Source organism: Myodes glareolus, chromosome X, assembly GCF_982192425.1.
Source record: "Myodes glareolus chromosome X, mMyoGla1.1, whole genome shotgun sequence".
Lineage (NCBI taxonomy): Eukaryota > Metazoa > Chordata > Mammalia > Rodentia > Cricetidae > Myodes > Myodes glareolus.
The window spans coordinates 100713237-100737155 of record NC_142053.1 but is presented as its reverse complement, the minus strand read 5'-3'; positions in this window follow the sequence as shown (position 1 = coordinate 100737155).

The window sequence follows — 23919 nt, the reverse complement described above, 5'->3', positions numbered from 1 at the left end:
CCTTCTGACTGGGAGAAGATCTTCACCAATCCCTCATCAGACAAAGGTCTGATCTCCAAAATATACAAAGAACTCAAGAAACTAGACACTAAAACTCTAAATAACCCAATTAAAAAATGGGGTACTGATCTGTACAGAGAATTCACAACAGATGAACTTCGAATGGCCAGAAGACACTTAAGGACATGCTCAACCTCCTTAGCGATCAGGGAAATGCAAATCAAAATCACTTTGAGATACCATCTTACACCTGTCAGAATAGCTAAAGTCAAAAACACCAATGATAGCCTATGCTGGAGAGGATATGGAATGAGGGGAACACTCATCCATTGTTGTTTGGGATGCAAACTTGTGCAGCCACTGTGGAAATCAGTGTGGCGGTTTCTCAGGAAACTGGGAGTCAACCTCCCTCAGGACCCAGCAATTCCACTATTGGGAATATACCCAAGAGATGCCCTATCATAGTACAAAAGTATTTCTTCAACTATATTCATAGCTGCACTATTTGTAATAGCCAGAACCTGGAAACAACCTAGGTGCCCCTCAACAGAAGAATGGTTAAAGAAGGTGTGGAACATATATACATTAGAGTTTTACTCAGCGGTAAAGAACAATGACATCTTGAATTTTGGATGCAAATGGATGGACATATAAAACGCTTTACTGAGTGAGGTAAGCCAGACCCGAAAAGAGGAATATGGTATGTACTCACTCATAAGTGGATTCTAGTTATAGTTAAAGGTCTTTGAGTCTATAATTTGTGATGCTAGAGAAGCTAAATAAGAAGGCGAACCTGAAGAAAATTTATATAGTTATCCTCCTGGATAATAGAACTAGGCAAGATTGCCAAGCAAAGTCGGGTGCATGGGGGGTGGAGGGGGAAGTAAGGGAAAATGGTTAGGGAGAGGGAAGAGGGTGAGAATTGGGGATGGCTTGGGGGAATGGGGGGGAGGGAGGAAGAATGGTTATGGGAGCAGGGAAGTTTATATCGCAACTAAGGGAGCCATTCTAGGGTTTGCAGGAGACTTGATTCTGGAGGGGTTCCCAGTAAAAATTAAATAAAAAAATAAACAAATAAATAAAAAGAAAAAGAAAACGCTTTACTGAGTCAGGTTAGCCAGACTCTAAAAGAGGAATAAGGTATGTATTCACTTATAAGTGGATTCTAGCCATAATTAAAGGTCTTTGAGCCTATTATTCGTGATCCTAGAGAAGGTAAATAAGAAGGTGAACCTGAAGAAAATTCAGGTAATTTTCCTCCTGGAGATTGGAAATAGACAAGAGTCCCAGGTAACCACGGGTGCATGGAGGGGGGGTGGTGGGAGGGTAGTTAGACGGGGAGAGGGTAAGAGAGAAGGGAGCAGGGGAGGAATGGGGAATGCTGGGGGGACTGGGAGGGGGGAGGGAGGAAGGATAGATATGGGTTCAGGGAAGAATATATCTCAAATATGGAAGTCAGTTTAGGGTTTACTAGAGACTTGATTATAAATGGGATCGCAGGTCCAAGGAGAGATCCCCAGATTGTTCTCTGGACAGAGGAGAGGGTGCCTGAACCGGCCTTGGCCCATAACCATACTGATGAATGTTTTGCTTATCATCATAGATCCTTCATCTGGCAATGGATGAAGATAGAGACGGGGACCCACGTTGGAACACTGGACTTAACTCCCTAGGTCCAAGCGAGAAGCAGAAGGAAGGAGAACGTGAGCAGTGAGGGCAAGATCAGAGGGAACCTTCATCTGACTATGGATGGCGATGCAGATGGAGACCCACATTGGAGCACCGGACTGAGCCCCCCAAGGTCCAAAGGAGGAGCAGAAGGAGGAAGAACATGAAAAAGGAAATCAGGACCGCAAGGGGAACGATCACCCACTGATACAAGGGGACTGATCTAATGCGAGTTCACCAAGGCCAGTTATACTGGAACTGAACAAGCACGTGGTCCAACCAGATTCTCTGAATGTGGCCGGATTCTCTGAATGTGGCTGGCCTGGAGTCTTTCTGAAAAGCCATTGACAATGACTCTGGGACTTGTTTCCTCTGCATATACTGGATTTTTGGGGATCCAGTCTGTTTGGATACTCACCTTCCTGGAGTATACTCACCTGGAGGGAGCAGGGAGGAACTTGAACTACCCACAGGGCAGGAAACCCTGACTGCTCTTAGGGATGGAGAGTGAAGAGGAGGGGGAGTGGGGGGAGTGGGAGGGTGTTGGGAGGAGGGGCGAAAATGGAAACTTTCATATTTTAATTAAAAAAATAAATAAATAAAAAGAAAGAAAAAAAAGACTTCAGTAAGAAAGGTGTGGGGAATAAATAGATTTTAAGTTTTATTTGCTTCAGATAAGCAACCATAATAGCAATGCTTTTGAAAGAATAATTAATTATAAGAGCTGGGAGATGAGAGAATCTTTCAATGTTATTGAGAATACAGGTGGAGAACTCATACTTATGAGAAATAAACATTTTTTCATGGAATTTGGAACATGTAATGGTAATTAAATTTTCTAATGTGTATCATATTTGTTTTTAAAAGTCTCAGATTTTAGTGCATTACATACATTTCTTTATTACTAGGATACAATTGAAAATTGCACATAAATAGTTAATAAATCCACATAGATTGCATTTGAGTACAACTTACCAAATTTTAATCAAGTGTTTTACATAATATATGATCAATGCTCCAAATTTAATAAATTTAATCAATTTATTTGGACATTAATTAATTCTTAGGTCTATGCTACTCTCTGTAGAAACTCCTGTTCTCTGATACAATTAAAATCAAAACAAAATAAATCTTTAATTACTTTTATGAAAACAGAGTTTATTATTAGAGGCATATACAGTGATGTGCTTGAACTGATGAACATTGATTCATCCTACCTGACTTCACATCTAATAACATCTTAATCATGTATTGGAATCAACAGTTTTTAGAATATTGCGCAAAATTGTGAATTGTTTCCATTCAGGAATTCATTCCATAATTTTTAATTTGAGAATCAGTTATTAAATATTTGACAGTACAACACTTGAATCTTAATGATGACAGAAATACAAACTTGAAAATTAAATGTGCTGTTGTGAATGTCTATTTAAATTATATATGCAATCCACTACAGATAGCAGAATAACCAGGTAAATGTGGTCTTAGTGCATTTATCAAAAAAAATATAGAAGTGAGTCTCATTTTGCAATTGGTTTTAAATATCAATGACACTAGAGTTAATTTCTCCAGAGTGGACCTGTCTTTCTGTTTATAATTGCCTATTGAAGCATACTCTTCAGGTAAGAATACAATGTAGTTGTGATATATTTTCAATTTGAATTAATTCAGTTAAGTTATAGCCATACAGTATTAAACCACTAACAATTGGATATTCTCAGAATGAATCAAACATCAAATTAGCCAGAATATGGGGAACTTTGCCATGGAAAAAAAAGGAAGAAATTCATGTTATATTTCTTCTGAAATCTCCCTAAATTTGAATCATAGAAATAACTGAGTGATTTGGCCATTCGTAGGTACAGGGGATGCTAATATGATGAAATTCTAGCTCTTATATCTTACATATAAATTTTCTGAGGAAAATAAAATGTTATTGAGTAAGAGATTAATATAAGCTGATTTATTTTATTTGCATAAATATTTAGTCTTGAGTACTGGTAACATTTATTGTTGTTGATATTCGAGTAGACATCCGTTTATTTTTTGCGTGTATTATGAGTTCTTTCATCTCATTTATGTTAAGTTAATTGAGCACCACATAAAGATAATAGTTATGGTTCTATGTGTACAGTTTAGGAGCATGAATTCTCTCCTATTTCTTACTCTGTGTCTTGTTGTGTAGCTGGGTGACTGGCCCTTGCTGTGCACTCCATTTCTCCTTTAACTTTTAGATCCTCTCCTTCCAGATTTCTCCTCCTATTTATTATTTCTGACTGACAGCCCCACCTATCCTTTCTCTGGCTTTGCTATTGGACATTCAACTCTTTTTTTAGAAAAATCAAGAGTTTTAGAGAGGCAAAGTAACACAATTTCATGTTAAACAAATGGATCATAAAAGAATGCAACAAATCTTTGAACCATTAAGCAGATATTCCACATCATAAACAAATACAATACATTGTCAACTAATATTCTACATTTGCCCATTTTTGTCTAAATATAAATGAAATGCTTTAAGTTTAACATAGTAAAACTAAAAACATTGAAAAGGCTTATCAAGTAAGAATTGCATTTATAATATTCAGTCCATTTGTATTTAGCATATATTCAGATAAAATGTTTCATCATCTCTCCTATTTTAGTGAATACAAAGTTTTATATCTAATTTATTTTCTATCATAACTAAGGTAAACTGCAACTGTATCTACCTAGTCTTCAACGTCATCAAAGACAAAGAAGGATGTAACATTATCTAAAAGAGACATCTGACTGTCTGGACAGACACAGAATGTTCTGCTGTGACATTGGGTATTTGTCTTCAGCCTAGAATATCTGGCAGACTTTTTAATGAAGCAGGAAACTTGAAGGAATGGCCCACCTTGTACAGACAAAGTCCTTAAGCTGCTTTTCTTTGTGTATTACAGGATATCTGGAAAGCTCTTCTGGGAAGGAGGAGTCTTAAAGGACTTTCTTGCTTTGTTTTGGCAAAGTTCGATAGTCACTTTCCTGTGGGTCCTGCATGTCCTGTTTGTACAACATACTGTCAGGCAATCCAGACAAGATCAGTTTCTTTCCCAAATGGCTACCCTTGCCACATTGAAAGAAAAACTTCATACAGACTTTTTTCAATGCCCATCATTCTTTTATGAAGTAAATTGATGTTTCCTGGAGCATATCTGTTCCATTTTCATAAAATGTCTTAGATTGTTTAGCTTCTTAAATGCCATATTCAGTAGGCCTTTGAAGTGTTTGAAAATGATCTGTCTAAAATATATCTGTTTAACCTTGAATACATATCTAATGTGATTACAAATTTGATTATTATGGATTTTTAAGGTGTAATTTTGCTTGCTCAGAGAGGCTGAATAGTAAGTAGACAACTTTCTCTTTTAGCTTGTGTCTCCCAAAATAACAGGGTATCCTGCTCAACTCCCTCTTAACATCCCTAGCTATACATGGTTCCTCCCTATCACTTCCTGTTAGCTAGGTGACTAAGCCTCCTGACTCCAGGTTCATTTTATTTAATCAAATAAATGTAACTCATCTCTGCATCATTTAGCAAATATTCCATAGCATAAACAATGTAACACATTTTCAACTAATATTCTATAACAATTGTATTAAAGGGGTAACACCTCTGAATGTTGCAATTTTTGGGCCTTCTTGAGAGACCACAGTTGCCGGGAAGTCTCATCTGATGCTGTATTTTATAACATCTTGCCAGCTTTCTTAGTATTATGTGGATTTGCATGCCTGAAACTTGGGTGCCAGTTGTATTTGTAATTTTTTGTGAGACTTTCTTTGTATTGCCAGCTCCCCAATAATGAGATGAAGACATATTATTAATTATGAAAAGTTGTCTTTTAGCTTAGGCTTGTTTCCAACTAACCTTTATAAACTTCAATTAGCCTCTTTCTCTTAATCCACATTTTTTCACATGACTTTTTACCTCTCTTGCATTGAGCATATACACTCAATATGCTCCATGTCTTGCCAGCCTCTTTTTCAGGGCAAATTTGTGCCTCTGAGTTCTTCTTTCTCCTGGGTATCCCACTTATCAACTTACTGCCTATCTATGGGCCATTCAACTCTTTAGTAAACCAAACGATGCTTTGACAAAAACACAACTTTGCAGTGTACAAAAATATTATCCCACAACAACAGATGATAACATTGTACACATATGCGACCCTACGACTTCTACTGTGGAACTCCTACAGCTGATAAATAACTTCAGCAAAGTGGCAGGATTCAAGACTAACTTACAAACATCAGTTACCGTCCTATATATGGACAAAGAGATTGAGTAAGAAATCCAGAAAACAACAAATTTCAAAATAACCTAAAAATATCATATGGTAAATGAAATATTTGTACAATAAAAAATTAAGACATTGTCAAAATATACCAAAGAAGGCCTCAAAGATTGAATGACTGCCAATGATAATGGATTGGTAGAATTACTTTAGTGAAAATGGTCATCCTACCAAAAACGGTCTAAAGATTCAAGCCAATCTCCATCAAAAGTCTAACATGATTCCACAGAGAAATTGAAAAAAAAATACTTTCAACTTTCTATGGAAGCACAAAAATCCCAGTAAATCTTATACAATCATGATGAATGAAACTTCTGGAGGTATCATCCATCCCTTATTTCAGGGAAAATATCCTCTCTGAACTGAACATCATTATCACAGCCACTGAGAACAAAAATCAGTCAACAGAATCTCATGAAATTGAAAAGCTTCTGTATGGCAAATATGCTATCATTTGGGCAAGGTTATAGACTACAGAATGACAAAAGTTCCTGAAAAATTATAGATCTGATAGATAGTTAATACCTAAATTATAAAAAGAACTAAGAACACTGAACAGTAAGGAAACAAACAACTTAATTTAAAAAAGATATAGAACCAGAGAATTCTCAAAAAATGAAAAAAAATCTGGGAAACATCTAAAGAAATATTCAACATCATGAGGGAAATGCAAGCTAAAAGCGTGTTTGAGATTTTGTCTTTCAATAGTCAGAATGGCCTATACCAATAAAACAATTTACAACTTGTGTTGGTGAGGATGTGGAGAAAGGGGGATACTTATACAATTCGGATGTGAATACAAACATTCACATTCACTATGGAAACTACTTAAATGGCTCATCAAGACATTGAAAATAGATTTATATCAAGGCCTAGCTATAACAATCTTTGACATATACTCAATTGTTGCTTTATCCTACTCTATCCTGCTATATTCAGCTACATCCTACTGCACAGACACTTGCTCAGTCATGTTCATTACTGATATATTCATAATAGTCAGAAATCGAAAGCCTTCTACAGATCCATCAATGAATGAATTAATAATGAAAATATAGTACATTTATATGATGGTATATTATTCAACTCTTAAAAAATAAAATCATGCATTTTTTGTTAAATGGATAAAATAGAAAAGAGAAATCCTCCAAACTTCAAAAGACAAATGTCATATCATTGTTCTTATATGGTTATGGTAACTTTAAGCCTTAAATATATATGCTACCGTCTGTTAAACCATAGAGGTTAGGTAAAGAATAAGGGGCTAGGGGATCGATGAGGATATCTCAAAGAACATATTATAGAATATACAGTAATGGAAAGACAGCGAAGACAAGCGTGTGAAGTTTAAATGGAGATGGGAAAGAAGTAAAGGTTAAAGGAGGCATTATGAAGAGAAGTATTGAACACTAAGGGTGAATTGAGGATTCATGTGGGAAACTACTACTACTGTATTTTTTTAAAAGTACATATATGTAAAAGGAATCTAAATGGAGCCTTTAAATTATGGGGGAGACAATTCCTCAGCAAGGGTAGCCTCCAGTGCAAGGAATAAGTTGCAACTAATTGAATCATTGTCCCATATGGCCCCATGGAACCCCAAATATCTCAGGCTATTGCCACATCTGTAGTTGCTTTCCACATACTGATAGTAAGACCCTACCACTGAAGACAACTCTTATCTCATTGAATACAGAGAAGTTAAACTGGTGCCAGTCTAGATTCTGCATCTTTACTGGAAGATACTCTGTATGTTATTAGAGGATAAAGTCAATGACCAACACACATACAAACCCGAGAGTTTACAACAGTCACTTGCCTTCATTATATGATACTGAAATACTGGAACAAATGTAGGAGTAACTAATCACCATCCAATTGGGTTTAAGGCTCTCTCCATAATATATACCCTATGAGTATAACCAATGTTTGGATGGCTAAAATCTAAGATTAGATAGGCTATGGTTAAAGCTTCTTTGGGAGTACCAGCCTCCAGTTAATACCAGGGTATGTAAAAAAATCTACAAATGTACAAATGTAGCCATGGCTTTGGGAATTTTCTTATCTATCTAAAGGTTAGACTTTTTCTATTTTAGAGGGAAAAAAAGGAAACAAAGATGCTTTCTGATGGTCACTTTCTCTTTACTATACCTTGGAAAAGTCCTCTTTGCAAAATCTCTCTTGCTCCTCTACATAGTTTCCTAATTAGCTAATTTCCTAATTAGCTCTACATCTCTACTCCAATTGCCCTATGCAGCAGCTTTCTACTGTGTCCACATATCTTTCGACACCCTTCCTTTTCTCTCTCTCTCTCTCTCTCTCTCTCTCTCTCTCTCTCTCTCTCTCTCTCTGTGTGTGTGTGTGTGTGTGTGTGTGTGTGTGAGTGTGTGTGTGTGTGTGTGTCTGTCTGTCTTCATACTGCCACTGCTCTGCTCTCTTTTTCACTGCTTCTCTCTTTTCCTCTTTCCACAGCCAAACTCTGGACAATTTTCAGTTACATTTTCAGGGCCCAATTCATTCTTATAACACAAGTTAAGTCACAGTTTCTCTTAAGTTAGTAATATCTTACTGAACCTTGTGCTTATCTCTAAGTTGGTGAGGGTTCATAGACAGCAAACAATTGGCTGAACATTTAGCCTGATACTGGGACTACATGCGAAAAGTAAATTATTCAGAAAGTTGCTTCTACTCTGACCTTGAATCACAAAGCAACACCTGGGGAAATGACAACATATATTTGTCTCTAGGGATAGCCAGGTATTTGTCTCCAGGGACAACTAGGCTTTTCGAATTTTCTCTGGAGTCTAACATTATCTGTCTGTGTAAAAGTCTGTCTTTGTGATTAAGAATCCTTTGTCAATCTTCCTTGCCATCCTCTGGCCATCTTTATGACTACCCATAGTGATATGTTTGAAATATTTATATAAGATAAACACACAAGCATTAATAATACACCCAAATCTATTCTTAGAGAAGAAATGAAGTGGGTATGAGAGAAATTACAGTCAGAGACAAACAACTATCTACATACAATGATCACACAGCTTTACCATGAATAATCACATGTCTGGTGGTTTGAGTTCTTAAACACTAGTTGACACTTCAGTACATTCCCACAGCTCTCTGCACATGGCCTTAGGGGAAATCAGATACTATCATTCTAACAAATATAACCACAAATGACTATAAATGACTTTTGCTATACCCATAATTAAGTGGATTATTCAGCTGTCACTAAAGGAACTCCCTCTTGCAGTAACTGAGACATAATACAGAGACCCATAAGCTGAATATGTTCAAAGAATGGAAGACTTTGGAAACCCAGCCCTAAACGAGTGCTTCTATCGGGGTTGTGGTAGCTATATGGAAGAGGGGTTCAAGAAATTGTAAGAGGCAGTATGGATGAACTGCACAAATTAAACAATGTCATCCATACTTAACAGTGTAGATGCACACACAACTCACATAGAATGTATCAGAAAGCATGCATCCTCCATACATTCAAGTCAGTCTGGGTCCCAGCAGTGAGAAGTGGACATGAGCTCCCATCCCTAACCAAGAAGCTATCTTCAACGAAGAGCTGTTACAAATGAAAAATTAGTTTTCTCTAATGGAGTGTCACTGGTTATATTAGCCATAGTTAGATTAGGCCCTGTACCCAAGCCAGTAGATGATCAGCAAAACAAACTTGATGGCATTTTGTGTATTGTTTGACTCATATTGTGTTGTTTGTGTAGTTTTTCAGTTACTAGTCTTTTTATTGCCTATTATTATTTTTTATTTTGCATTTTTATGGATTTTCTTAGTTTTGGGGGGTTTCTGTTTGTGTATATGTATATTTCATTTATACTCTGATTTGATTCTCATTTTTACTTGCCCATATATTTTCTTAAGAGTGGAAAGAAAGAAAGAAAGAAAGAAAGAAAGAAGGAAGGAAGGAAGGAAGATATAAAGTAAAAGGGGTGTGTAATTCATTGGGTGAGGAGGTTGAGAGTACCTAGGAGGATTTGGGAAGAAGGAAACATGATGATCAAAATATATTCTTTGAAAAACAATTATTTTCAATATATTTACTTGATAAAAAGAACAAAATTACCATAAATGACACTAAGTGATATAGTTTATGAATCTTTTTTTGAGAAAGGAGTAAAATTATGATTAAGTTTTTCCCTTGCAAAGCTATTTTTATTTTCACATAAGCCTGTGATTGCACAGCTAGGTGTCACATTACAAACTCATTCCATTATAGACTTGGATTTAGAAGTGAGAGTCTGTTTATGAAGTATACTATATTATCCCCAGTTGTATCAATTCATTTTAAAGTCTCTTTCTTTATTCCAATCAGGTCCTCAAGTAGACATGCTGTTTTCTAACATCATTTGAAAAAAGTATACCTATTTTCTCTTTTTTCCCTAATAGTATTTCTATAACCCTGTTTTCCCAAGATTTTTGTTCTTCATCTTAGTCCTTTCACACAGGCATTGCTTTCTTCCACTCTCAGGAATATACTGCTAGATTGTCCTTTGGATTTCACATGAGAATTGATTCACTACATATATACAATATCATATAGAGAAGCAGAATTATTTGACATTTAAACCAGTATTACACAAAGGTTTCATCTGTTTTTAAGGGTTAATTTTGTTTTATACGAAGAATGTTTAACAACACTAACAAGGCATCAATCATGTTAGGACATATTTCAGTACATAGTACAATATTATTATCTATCACACAGCACTGCTCTTGAACTTGTCCATCTTAGACCAAAGAAAGGTTATAACAACTGTAGCGCAAAATTCTTTATTTTTTCCTCCCTGGGTCTCTCACAACTGTCATTCTAGCATTTACTTAGAAAACTATGACTATTATCACTGACAGAAAAAAAGATAAAAAAGGAAAGGGCATGACTAGTCCCAGGTTTCAGCACCAGATAAATGAAAAAGGAATAAAAGGGAAAGACATAACTTCTTTTAGGTATGGTGGAGTAGATAAATTGTTGTAGAAAAAAGCAAGAGCATAGTCAGAGGCAGGGACATCTGGGAGAATTTAGACTGAACATGGCCAGACTGAGCCATGTCATGTAAGGGGAAAGAAAAAGGGAGTGGGAGAAAAGGTGGAGAGTCAGAACAATATGTGAAGTAGGTAAAGGGGAGACCAAAGGATCTGGCACCCAAAATGGTTGAATTATATTGGTAAAGGAAGACCAGTCCCTGGACTGAAAAATTTATGGCAGGAGGTAGTTACACTAGCCATACTGTGTAACAGTTAGAGACTGAGGGCTGCTGTTTCTGGTGTGTGACACAATATTCCAGTCTTTTTGTTGATAATAAAGAAATGATGAGGACTGAAATAATTGTCTATGACAATAGGGCATAATTGTTGGAGACCCAGGAAGAGTGAGGGCAAATGGGTAAACAGCTAAAGTTTCTTCCTTTTCTATCCTTTATATAAGTTGCCACCAGAAAGTGTGGCCCAAGCTGAAGGTGAATTATACACCTTCAAAGTTTTGGATTAAAGTTGGATCTTCCTACTTCAAATGATTTAATTATGAAAAATCCATAAAATTTTATATCTCTGCTTGAGTATTACTTAATTGTAGATGTGATCAAGTTGGCAACTGAGAATAGACATCAGACATCAATAGGTACCCCTGCATAATGTATGTGATTTGGTAGCCATGGAATTTGACCAATTTTTACAGTTCCAGGCATGAAATCCCTCCTGAGGAGGAGGTCTCAGATCCAGTCAAAAGAGAGATTTGTTGCCACCATGAATGTTCTTGTTATTATTGAAACAGTGGGTATATCTTGCATAGCAAGTTAGCATTGTAACTTGCAGAGGTCAGCAATGAATAAAGCTATTGGTGTCTTTTCTTCCTCTGTGGCCTTCTCAGTACCTTCCAGCACTATGAAACATGGGCAACAGAAAAGTTTCCAAGTCAATTCATGTGTAATTTATGTGTATTCTCCAACCAAAATGTATGGTGTCTTCATCAATGGGCCTTATTATCTAGTTATGGTGATCAATTGAGAGCAATGGCAGTAGCTTATATTGTTATGGGTGTCTCTGGAGTTTATCTACTCAGAGAGAGGAAACGCATGCCTTTTTCTGAAATTTTAATTTGTTTCTCGTATCTTCTAGGAGAATCACTGTTCAGGAATGTGGGATAAAAGTCAAAATATCCTTTTATGTATATGATATGATTCAACAAATACGAGAACCTGATATTCCACCAAAGAAATATCTTAGAGGTGATGAATACTTTCAGGAAAGTGGCACATGTTCAAACTAACAAAGACATAAGAACCAATGCTTTCTTATATACTAATGTCAAGCATGCTGAAAAGTAAATTAGGAAAACAATCACAATCACAATAGCCACATATAGAAAACAAAGGAAGTGAGAGACCACTAGAGTGAAAACTTTAATAAGATACTGAAGGATGAAGTGGAGAACAACACCAGAACAGGAAAAGACCTCACATGTTCAAGTATTAACTAGATTCACATTGTATTACCAAACTATACTTATAACTCCTTAATGTAGTATAAAGAAGAATAGAGATTGGGGATTTCTGAAAATAAAACTAGTGTGACAGAATTAAAAGAAAATGTTTGGAAATTTTATCTGAATAGTTCAGGAGATTTATATTAAGAATTCTTACCTTTTAATTGTTTAAAGATTGCTTACATATAAAATATATTAAAATTTGTGCTATTTTGGTTCAGGCCTCTTCAGTGTATAGCTTCCTATGAAATGCACTACTATTAATCACTTATGGAAATTGCAAATTTGACAATATAACATTACAAAATATCGAATTATTGCTATTTAAATTTTTATTGACCTATAATTGACCCTTGGCTCCTGAAAAAACAATTTCTTATACAATATCAGATCTATTTAGAGGATTTACATTGTGATATCTTATATAAAGAATGCATAAGACTATCCCACATGGGATTGCTAGATTATCTGCTTATTCTATCTCAAATAGAAACCATTTATTCTATGGTTCTATGATGCTATGAGCATCAGCATGTTCAATTTTTAAACAGTGGAATATCTGCATTTTAATTGGGTATAATCTACTTTTAAAATCAGCTGAGATTTTTTTTTTCTAGAATGAAACATCTATAATATTCAAAAGTGTCTGGTGCGGGAGTGCACAGCTGTATTATTGCCATCACTAGAAAAAGAAGTCCTATTAAAAACATGTTCAAAATGTGCTCTAATCTCTAGGAAGCAATAGTTTGTATCTTAGAAAACTACTAGCATTTCTTATACGCAATAAAAATTTCATGGCAATCCAGACCAACAATATTAAACAAATGTTCAGACAAGTTAAAATGTTATTACTGATTAATCTGTAGTTATAAATAACTTTCATTGGTCCTGGTTGCCTAAATAAATATGGTAAATTATGGCTTGTGCTATCTTATACAAATATATCTCTCCCTTTGGCCAAATGTGAAGTTATTCTTGAATGCTAAAAACATGAAAAGTCATACCCAGAAATAGGAATTTAGTTTTACCTTTAAAGTATAACACTAATAATCCCAAAATATACAAAAGCTGATATTAAACATTATTTTTACCATATGAGATATTATTTTCAGAATCAAACAATGCATTTTCAAATTTAAGTGACACAAAATAATTCAACATTACAAATTAAGTTTCTATAAAAGCAATAAACACAATGAAGACAAAAATAAAGACAATTAAGTTGAATTTCTGGTTTGATTAGGAAAATTCCTGGCCAGTTTGTATTTGATTTCATAGTCAGGAAATACAACATTATGCGTTGCAAATTAAAGAAATGTTTTTTCAAAGTATTTACTGACAGATTATATAATGTAAAATATATAAATGATTAAAGTATAAATATATAATATATAAATGGTTACAGTCTAAGTATAAAATATTGAAGTGATTAGAATTTATTTAGCATGTAATTAAATATAATTGATATAAAAATTATTAAATGTTATCTTCTGATATTACTAGTAAAGCTAACAATAAATAAATATTTATAATTTTATGTGTTTTAATGTACTATTACAAGTAATTCAGAGACATGCCTAGAAGTAATTGTGTTCTGTTGGACGGGAAGATATAATTGTTATGATCCATAGTATGTAATCAGAATTTATAATAATTTGAATTTTCAAAGAAAGGTTCTCTACCAATGAAAGTTTAAATTATATTTTGTTCAAATTAAAATACTTTTTTCTAAAGGTGTGTGCTTTACATATGGAGATAAAACAGCATAAGAGTTGACTCCAATGTCCAGAAGTATTATTTATGGCTAATTTTGAACAACAATATATTAAGGAACATATATGTATATTCCAATTAAAATGTTGTTCATTAGAATATTTTTGAGCATTTCTACAAAATGTAAGCATTTCAGAGTTTAACATCATGAGAAAAATGCAAAGATTTGAAACAAATAAATATATTTTATAATTTCTACAAAATACATAATAGATTTAGAGTTGAAAACAGATAAAAGGAAACATTATATACTTGAACCTTCAAAATCGTTAAAGTCAATTAGAAATCATACAAATTAGAAAATTCAGATTCTTCAAGTTAATCAGAATGTAAGATTGCTTTTAGTGGGAAGCAGTTTCAGAACACTTGTTCAAGAGTACAAGAATTCTACACTAAAATAATCTGGCCCTGTTTTTTTTGTGATTGGGAGGTTTTTGATGACAGCTTCTACTTCCTTGCAGTTTATAGGTCTATTTAAATTTGTTCACCTGATCTTGACTTAATTTTGGTATATGGTATCTATCTAGAAAATTGTCCTTTTCTATTACATTTTTGAATTTTGTAGAGTACAGGCTTTTGTAATATGACCTAATGATTCTCTGAATTTACTCATTGTCTCTTGTTATGTCCCCCTTTTCATTTCTGATTTTGTTAATTTGGATGTTCTCTCTCTCTGTCTTCTTGATTAGTTTGGATAAAGCTTTTTCTATCTTGTTGATTTTTTCAATGAACCAGCTCTTTGTCTCATTGATTCTTTGTATTGTTTTCTATGTTTTTATTTTGTTGATTTCAGCCCACAATTTGATTATTTCCAGTCTTCTAATCCTCCAGGGTGAGTTTGCTTCTGTTTGTTCTAGAACTTTCAGGTGTGTTATTCAGTCACTGTTGTGAACTTTCTCCATTTTCTTTATGTGGAAACTCAGTGCTATGAACTTTTCTCTTAGCACTGGTTTTATTATGCTCCATCAGTTTGGGTATGTTGTGCCTTCATTTTTGTTGAAATCTAGAAAGTCTTTACTTTCTTTCTTTATTTCTTCCTTGACCCAGGTGTGGTTCAGTAGTCCACTGTTCAACTCCCATAATTTTGTAGGCTTTCTGAGATACTACCAATGTTCCTCAAATGTACCGTATAATAGAAATAGAAGGAACAATGCCAAACTCTATTTATGAGACTGGCATTACCCTGATAGTAAAACCACACAAAGACTCAACCAAGAAAGAAAATTACAGACCAATCTCAATTATGAATATAGATGCAAAAATACTCAATATAATACTGTCAAACCAATTCCGAGATCACATACAAAAACAAAAACAAAAACAAAAACAAAACATGATCAAGTTGGCTTCATCCCAGAGATGCAGGGATGCTTCAACATACAAAAATCTATCAATGTAATCCATCATATAAATAAAATGAAAGAAAAAAACCATTATCATCTCATTAGATGCTGAAAAAGCATTCAACAAAATCAAACACCCTTCATGATAAAGGGCTTGGAAAGATCAGAGATACAATAAAACATACCTAAACATAATAAAAGCAATACACAGCAAGCCGGCATCCAACAACAAATGAAATAGAGAGAAATTCAAAGTGATTCCACTAAAATCAGGGACAAGACAAGACTGTCCCATCACTCCATATCTCTTCAAAATAGTTGTTAAAGTTCAGGATATAGGAAATAAGACATAATAGGAGATCAAGGGGACTCAAGTTGGAAAGAAAGAAATCAAACATTTGTTTTTTGCAGTCAATGTGATAGTATATAGAAGTGATGTCAAAGACTCTACCAGGAAACTCCTACCACTGATAAATAGATTGACTAATGTGCCAGGATTTAAGCTCAATTCAAATAAGTCAGTAGCCCTCTATATACAAATGATAAAGAAGCTGAGAAAGAAATCAGAGAAACATCACCTTTCACAATAGCTATAAATAAAATAAAATATCATGGGGTAACACTAACCAAAGTAGTGAAAGACTTATTTGACAAGAAGTTTAAGTCTTTGAAGAAAGAAAATGAAGAAGATACTAGAAAATGGAAAGATCTCCCATGATCATGGATAGTAGGATCAACAAAGCATAAATGGCAATCCTACCAAAAGCAATCTTCATCAAGACCCCAACACAATCTTTCACAGACCTTGATAAAAAAATAATCAACTTCATATGGAAAAACTAAAAACCTAGGAAGGTCAAAATAATCCTCTACAATAATGGAACTTCCAGAGATATCACCAGCCCTGACATCAAGCTGTATAACAAAACTACATTAAAGAAAACAGCTTGATACTGGCATAAAAACAGAGAGGTTGATCAATGGAATTGATCGAAGACCTGGATATGAATTCATACACCTATGAACACCCGATCTTTGGAAAAGAAACTAAAATGATACAATGGAAAAAAAAGAAAACATCTTTAACAAATATTGTTCGCAAAACTGGATATCAACATGTAGAAGAATAAAAATAGATCCATAAGTATCATCATGCACAAAACTCAAGTCCAAATGCATTAAAGACCTCAATATAAATCAGACCACACTGACCCTGATAGAAGAGAAAGTGGGAAGTAGCATTCAATGCAAGGGCACAGGAGACTACTTCTAAATATAACCCCAGTAGCACATACACTGAGAGCAACAATAAATAAATGGGACCTCCTGAAACTGAAAGGCTTCTCTATAATAAAGGATAGAGTCTATAAGACAAAAAAAGCCGCCTAAAGAATGGGAAAATATCTTCACCAATCCCGCATTAGACAAAGGACTGATCTACAAAAATATATAAAGAACTTAAGAAATTAGACATCAAAATTCTAAATAACCCAACTATAAAATGGGGTACAGAACTAAAAAAAAATTCTCAGTACAAGAATATTGAAATGTCCAAAAGACACTTAAGGAAATGTACAACATACTTAGACATTAGGAAAATGCAAATCAAAACAAATCTGAGTTACCATCATACACTTGTCAGAATGACTAAGATAAAAACACCAATGATAGCTTATGCTGGAGAGGATGTGGAGTAAAGGGAATACTCATCTATTGCCAGTGAGAATGCAAACTTGTACTGCCAATTTGGAAATCAGTATGGCAGTTTCTCAGAAAATTGGGAATCAACCTACCTGAGAATCCAGCAATAACATTCTTGGGCCTACACCTAAAATATGTTCAGCCATGCTACAGAGTCATTTGTTCAACTATGTTCATTGCAGCATTATTTGTAATAGACAAAACCTGAAAACAACCTAGATGCCCCTCAACCAAAAAATGAATAAAAAATGTGGCACATTTACACATTATAGAAATACTCAGCAGTAAAAAACAATGACATCTTGAATTTTGCATGCAAATAGATGGAACTAGAAAACACCATTCTAAATGAGGTAACCCAGAACAAAAAAAGATGAATATGGTATGTCCTCATGCATAAGTGAATACTAGTCATAAACAAAGGATATTGATCCTATATTCCATGATTCTATAGAAGCTAAGTAACAGCGTGACTGCTAAGTAAAACATACAGAGATCCACCTGGAAAGTCAAAATAGACAGGATAACCTGGCAAAATTGGGAGTATAGGGATGGAGGGATAAGGGCAGGTGGAAGGGGAAGAAGAGGGAAAAGGGAGAGGTATGAGAAAAACTTGAGGAAATGGGATAGTCAAGATGGAAAAAGGACAGAAATGAGAGCAAGGAAAGAGATATCTTGATTGAGGCAACCATTATTGGGTTAGCAAGAAACCTGGCACTAGAGAAATTCCCAGCAATACACAAGGATAACCCCAGCTAAGACCTTAAATAATAGAGGAGAGGTTGCCTGAAATTGCCTTGACCTGTATTCAGACTGATGAATATATTAAATATCACCATAGAACCTTCATTTGGAAACTGATGGAAAAAGAGGAGAGACCTTCATCAGAGCACTGGACTGAGCTCACAAAGCCCAGTTGAAGAGTAGGAGGGTTGAGAATATGAGCAAAGAGGTCAGGACTGTGATTGGTACACCCACTGAAACAGTCTACCTTAGTTAATGGGATTTCACCAACACAAGCCTCATTGGGAAGGAACAAGCATAGGACCAAACTACTCCCTCTGAATATGGTTGACAGTTGCATGGCTGGGGCAGACTGCAGCCCTACTGACAGTGACATCAGGATTTATCCCTACTGTTTGTACTGAGATTTTGGAACCCATTGTCCTTGGAGGGATACCTTGCTCAGCCTAAATATAGTAGAGAAAGCCTTGGACTTTCTCCAGAGCAATATGCCTTACTCTCTCAGAAGAGTGGATAGGGATTGGGTGGGATTTATGTGAAGGGAATGGGAGGACAGGAGGGAGTGAGAGCTCCAATTGGTATGTATAATAAAAAAAGATAATTTGTTTTCTTTTTTAAAAAATTAAAGAAAGAAAATAAATAAAAAGAGTATAGCAATGGAATCTGTCAGCATAAATTTCAGGCATTGACATGCTTTCTATGTGTTTGTGGAGTTGTGAGATTTTACCACTTGATCATGCTTATCAATAAAATACTTACTAATATGATCTATGCATAGTTTAATTTTTGCATAGTTTAATTTTGCTATGAATTCTGAACACATCTTTAGTAGTTTATGACCATATCTAGCAACTACATTTTCTCAATTAAAGGCATAAATATTAATATTTTTAGAAATTTATTAGCTCTCCTACAATAGCAACATGCAAAATAATGACACACATGAAGTCAGCAAGGTAGTAATTGCCAGACAATGACAGTTCCTTTTATATTTACATCCCATTGCTAAATATGTCTGTTATTGATTTGATACTGTATTGGTTTGGGAAGGCTGCTTGGTCATTCAGGCCACTTGAAAGCTCAGATCCCAAATAACCACACAGAAACTACTAATTAAATCACTGTTTGGCCCATTATCTCTAGCTTCTTATTGGCTAACACTTACATATTGATTTAACCCATTTTAATTAATGTATGTATCACCACACAACAGTGGCTTAATGGTAAATGAATAAAGTTCCCAGCATCTATCTCTGGCAGGACTACATGGCTTCTCTTTTGACTCCACATCCCTTCTCCCAGAATTCAGCTTAGTTTTCCCCACCCCACCTACCTAAGTTCTGCCCTGCTATAGGCAAATTATATAAACTGTCCAAAGAAGTTTTTTTATTTATTAATGGTAATCATAGCTTAAAGAGGAAATTCCACATCACCATGTCAATCTTGGTTTATAAATTTACTGCATCCAATAATGCATATATGATTAAAAATGTGGCACTAGGTTTATGACCCTTTATCCCAATTTCCTCTGTGTGTGTGTGTGTGTGTGTGTGTGTGTGTGTATTTGTAAATTTTAGCCAATGATAAGCTGGAATTCACAGAGCACCACTTATCACTGAGTTGATAATGCTGTCAGTGAAGACATATCTCACCGCTACTGGTTTTCCCTGATATTTTAAAATGTTTTCTTTTTTTCAATTTTATTCTACTTATACAAGCCTATTTCCTGCAGGTTGTATATGTGTCATGTATGTGTCTGATACTCATGGAGGTTAGAATATGGCAAATGATTGCCTGGAACTACAATTATGAATGATTCTGTCCTACCACATGGGTTCCAGAAAACAATCTCAAATCCTCTGCAAAAGCAATATGGTATATATAAACACCAAACCATCTCTTCAGAATCTTCTCCTGCTTCTTAAACTTAATGAAGTTAATGACTTCATTCCTTTTATAGTAATGATGGTATCAGTCAGGTTTTTTGACTCAAAATTCTATATTCCCATTACCACCTGTTTTTTTTTAATTATTAAATAACAATGTTAGCATGCTGCTAGTAGGATAAGTAGTGTGGAGGAAAAGATTATTAGGTATAATTGTTAAGTACATAATATGAGAGCTTGCATTTTTCAAAAATGCCTCAGTATTTTTGACTAAAGGCTAGTATTTGTATTGTGAGACTCTACTACAGCGTTAAATTGTCAAGCTTCTAAATGAAACATAGAATTTCTCTTAAATACACTTGCAGTCAGGCATGGTAGCACAAGCCTATAGACTGAGCACTTGAGTTGCAGAATCAAAAGTAACTGACTTTAAAGTAAACCAGGAATTTGTAATTTCTGTCTGCATTTGCCAAAGTTACATAGAGAGAGCCAGTAATGCCTAAAAGTATAATTGTAGCAGTTATGTCTTAGCAATAACTGGCCTAATTGCTTTTATAACCCATGCAATTGGAGAGGAATAAAGTTTGGTACTACAAACCTGCTCCATCACTTGTGGTTTCTTATCTTAGAGATTTCAGAGGAAAACCTACTATAGTCACGTTCCCAACCTGATATCATTGCTAAATGCATTTAAAATACTTATCTTTTGTATGTATGTATGTATGTATGTATGTATGTATGGATGGATGGATGCATATATGTGTAACTTTGTATGTGTAGTTCCTGGAGTTCATCAGAGAGGTTTCTTTTTTAGACAATAGTGATCTTTAGAGAGAGTTAAACTTCAGCCACAAATGAAAAATCTTCAACATAACTCCCAGAGCCCTAGGCCCATTGACCAATGCAAAAGTGGACACAGAAGATTGTAAAACCATAGAATGGGGAGGTCTGCTACATAATTGTATCTTCTAAATAAAAAAGTGAACTTAAACCTGTGAAATCTCAAAAATAGGACTGCTTACACAAGACCTGAATAGCATGCCCTGGGGAAATCGCATCCTATTTGAAGAAGTACAGGTGGCAGAGCTGAAGAGTTCTATCCAGAGAGGTGAGTGGGTGCTTGCCAGGGCGGTCTGTCCCCAAAGAGAGCATAGCCCCTCCCCACTCAGCTTCTGCTGCAGGGGCTTCGGTGTCCCATGGGACCCTTCCCTGCCCCCACTGCTGCTGCTCTTTTGTCTCCTGGGTCCAGGAACCACCAGCTATCCCTGCTGCAGTGCTGAGGAGTTCTGTCCAGAGAGTGCTGAGGAGTTCTAACAAGAGAGTGCTGAGGAGTTTCATCTAGAGGGGAGGAGATGGGCAGGTGCCAATGCAGGAATTCCTCCAACAACCTGAAAGGCAACATGACATCTCCAGAATCCAGGGATCACGAAACTAGAAGAATTGAACACCCTACTCCAGAAGAAATCTAAGAAATTGACTCTAAGTGGATCTTTATGAAAATAATAGAGGAACTTAAACAGGAGGTGAAAATCTGCCACAAAGAAATGGAAGATAAATATAATAAAAAGATTGAGGAAATGAGTAAAGAAATGGAAGAGAAATATACCAAAAAGTTTGAAGAAATGAGTAAATCCGTAAATGAAATTCTGGGAAACCAAGAAAAAACAATCAAACAGGTAATGGAAACAGTTCAAGATTTGAAAACTGAAATGGAGTCAATGAAGAAATCACAAACTGAGGGCCAGCTGGATATGGAAAATCTAGGTAAATGAACAGAGACTTCAGAAACAAGCATAATGAACAGAATACAAGAGATAGAAGAAAGAATCTCAGACACTGAAGACACCATAGAGAAATTAAACGCTCTGACCAAAGAAAACAGCAAATACAACAAATTCTCATCACAAAACATTCAGGAAATGTGGGACACAATAAAAAACCAAATCTAAGAATAATTGGGGTAGAAGAAGGAGAAGAATTGTTGATCTAAGGTTCAGAAAATGTATTCAACAAAATTATCGAAGAAAACTTCCCCAACCTAAAGAACTATATCCCTATGAAGGTTCGAGAAGCATACAGAACACCGAATAGACTGGATCAAAAAAAAAAAAAAAACATCCCTTCGCCATATAATAATCAAACCACAAAGCATTCAGATTAAAGAAAGAATATTAAGAGCAGCAAAGGAAAAAGGTCAAGTAACTTATAAAGGTAAACCTATCAGACTTACACCGGACTTCTCTATGGAAACCATGAAAGACAGAACGTCCTGGATAGAGGTACTGCAGAAACTAAGAGACCATGGATGCAAGCCCAGACTACTATACCCAGCCAAGCTTTCGTTCACAATCAACGGAGAAAACAAAATATTCCAGGATAAAAACAAATTTAAACAATATGTAGCTACAAATCCAGCCTTACAGAAAGTATTAGAAGGCAAATCACAACCCAAGGAATCCAACAATCACAACACCGCCTACAATAACTCAGACATCTAGTGACCCTTCACAAGCACAACTCAAGAAGGGAAAAACGTACACTCTACTACCCCCCTCAAAATAAAATAAATAAAATAACCAGAGTCAACAACCACTGGTCATTAATATCACTTAATATCAATGGACTCAACTCAACTCAACTCAACTCAATTCATTGTTGTTGAATTCAACAACAATGCTACCCCCAGGAAGCCAACAAACTGATGGAAGTTGGACTGTCAACTATTAAATCACCCCTGGGTCAAGGAAGAAATAAAGAAGAAATTAAAGTCTTCCTTGAATTTAAAGAAAATAAAGAAACAACATACTCAAACCTATGGGACACTATGAAAGCAGTGCTAAGAAAAAAGTTCATAGCACTAAGCGCCCAGTTAAAGAAAACGGAGAAAGCACACTTTGGAGACCTAACAGCACGCAGGAAAGGTCTAGAAAAAAAGAAGCTGATTCACCCAGGAGGAGTAGAAGACTGGAAATAATCAAACTGAGGGCTGAAATCAACGAAATAGAAACACAGAAAACAATCCAAAGAATCAATGAAACAAAAAGCTGGTTCTTGGAGAAAATCAACAAGATTGACAAACCCCTAGCCAAACTAATCAAACGGCAGAGAGAGAACATGCAAATTAATAGGATCAGAAATGAAAAGGGGGACATAACCACAGACACAGAGGAAATTCAGAGAATCATTAGATCTAACTACGAAAGTTTACATGCCACACAGTTGGAAAATGTAAAAGAAGTGGACATTTTTAGATAAGTACCATATACCAAAGTTGAACCAAGAACAGGTGAACAATCTAAATAGACCTGTTAGAAGTGAAGAATTAGAAGCTCTTATCAAAAATCTTCCTACCAACAAAGCGCAGGACCACATGGTTTCAATGCAGAATTCTACCAGAACTTCCAGGAAGAGCTAATACCTATACTCCTTAATGTATTCCACAATATAGAAACAGAAGAGTCATTGCCAAACTCTTTTTATGAAGCTACAGTCACCCTAATACCAAAACCACACAAAGTCACAACCAAGAAAGAGAATTACAGGCCAATCTCACTCATGAACATCGATGCGAAAATTCTCAATAAAATACTGGCAAACCAAATCCAAGAACACATTAGAAAAATTATCCATTATGATCAAGTAGGCTTCATCCCAGAGATGCAGGGTTGGTTCAACATACGCAAATCTATCAATGTAATCCATCATATAAATAAACTGAAAGAAAATAACCATATGATCATTTCATTGGATGCTGAAAAAGCATTTGACAAAATTCAACACCCATTTATGGTAAAGGTGTTGGAGAGACTGGGAATACAAGGATCATACCTAAATATAATAAAAGCAATATACAGCAAGCCGACAGCTAACATCAAATTGAATGGAGAGAAACTCAAAACCATTCCACTAAAATCAGGAACACGACAAGGCTGTCCACTCTCTCTATACCTCTTCAATATAGTGCTTGAAGCTCT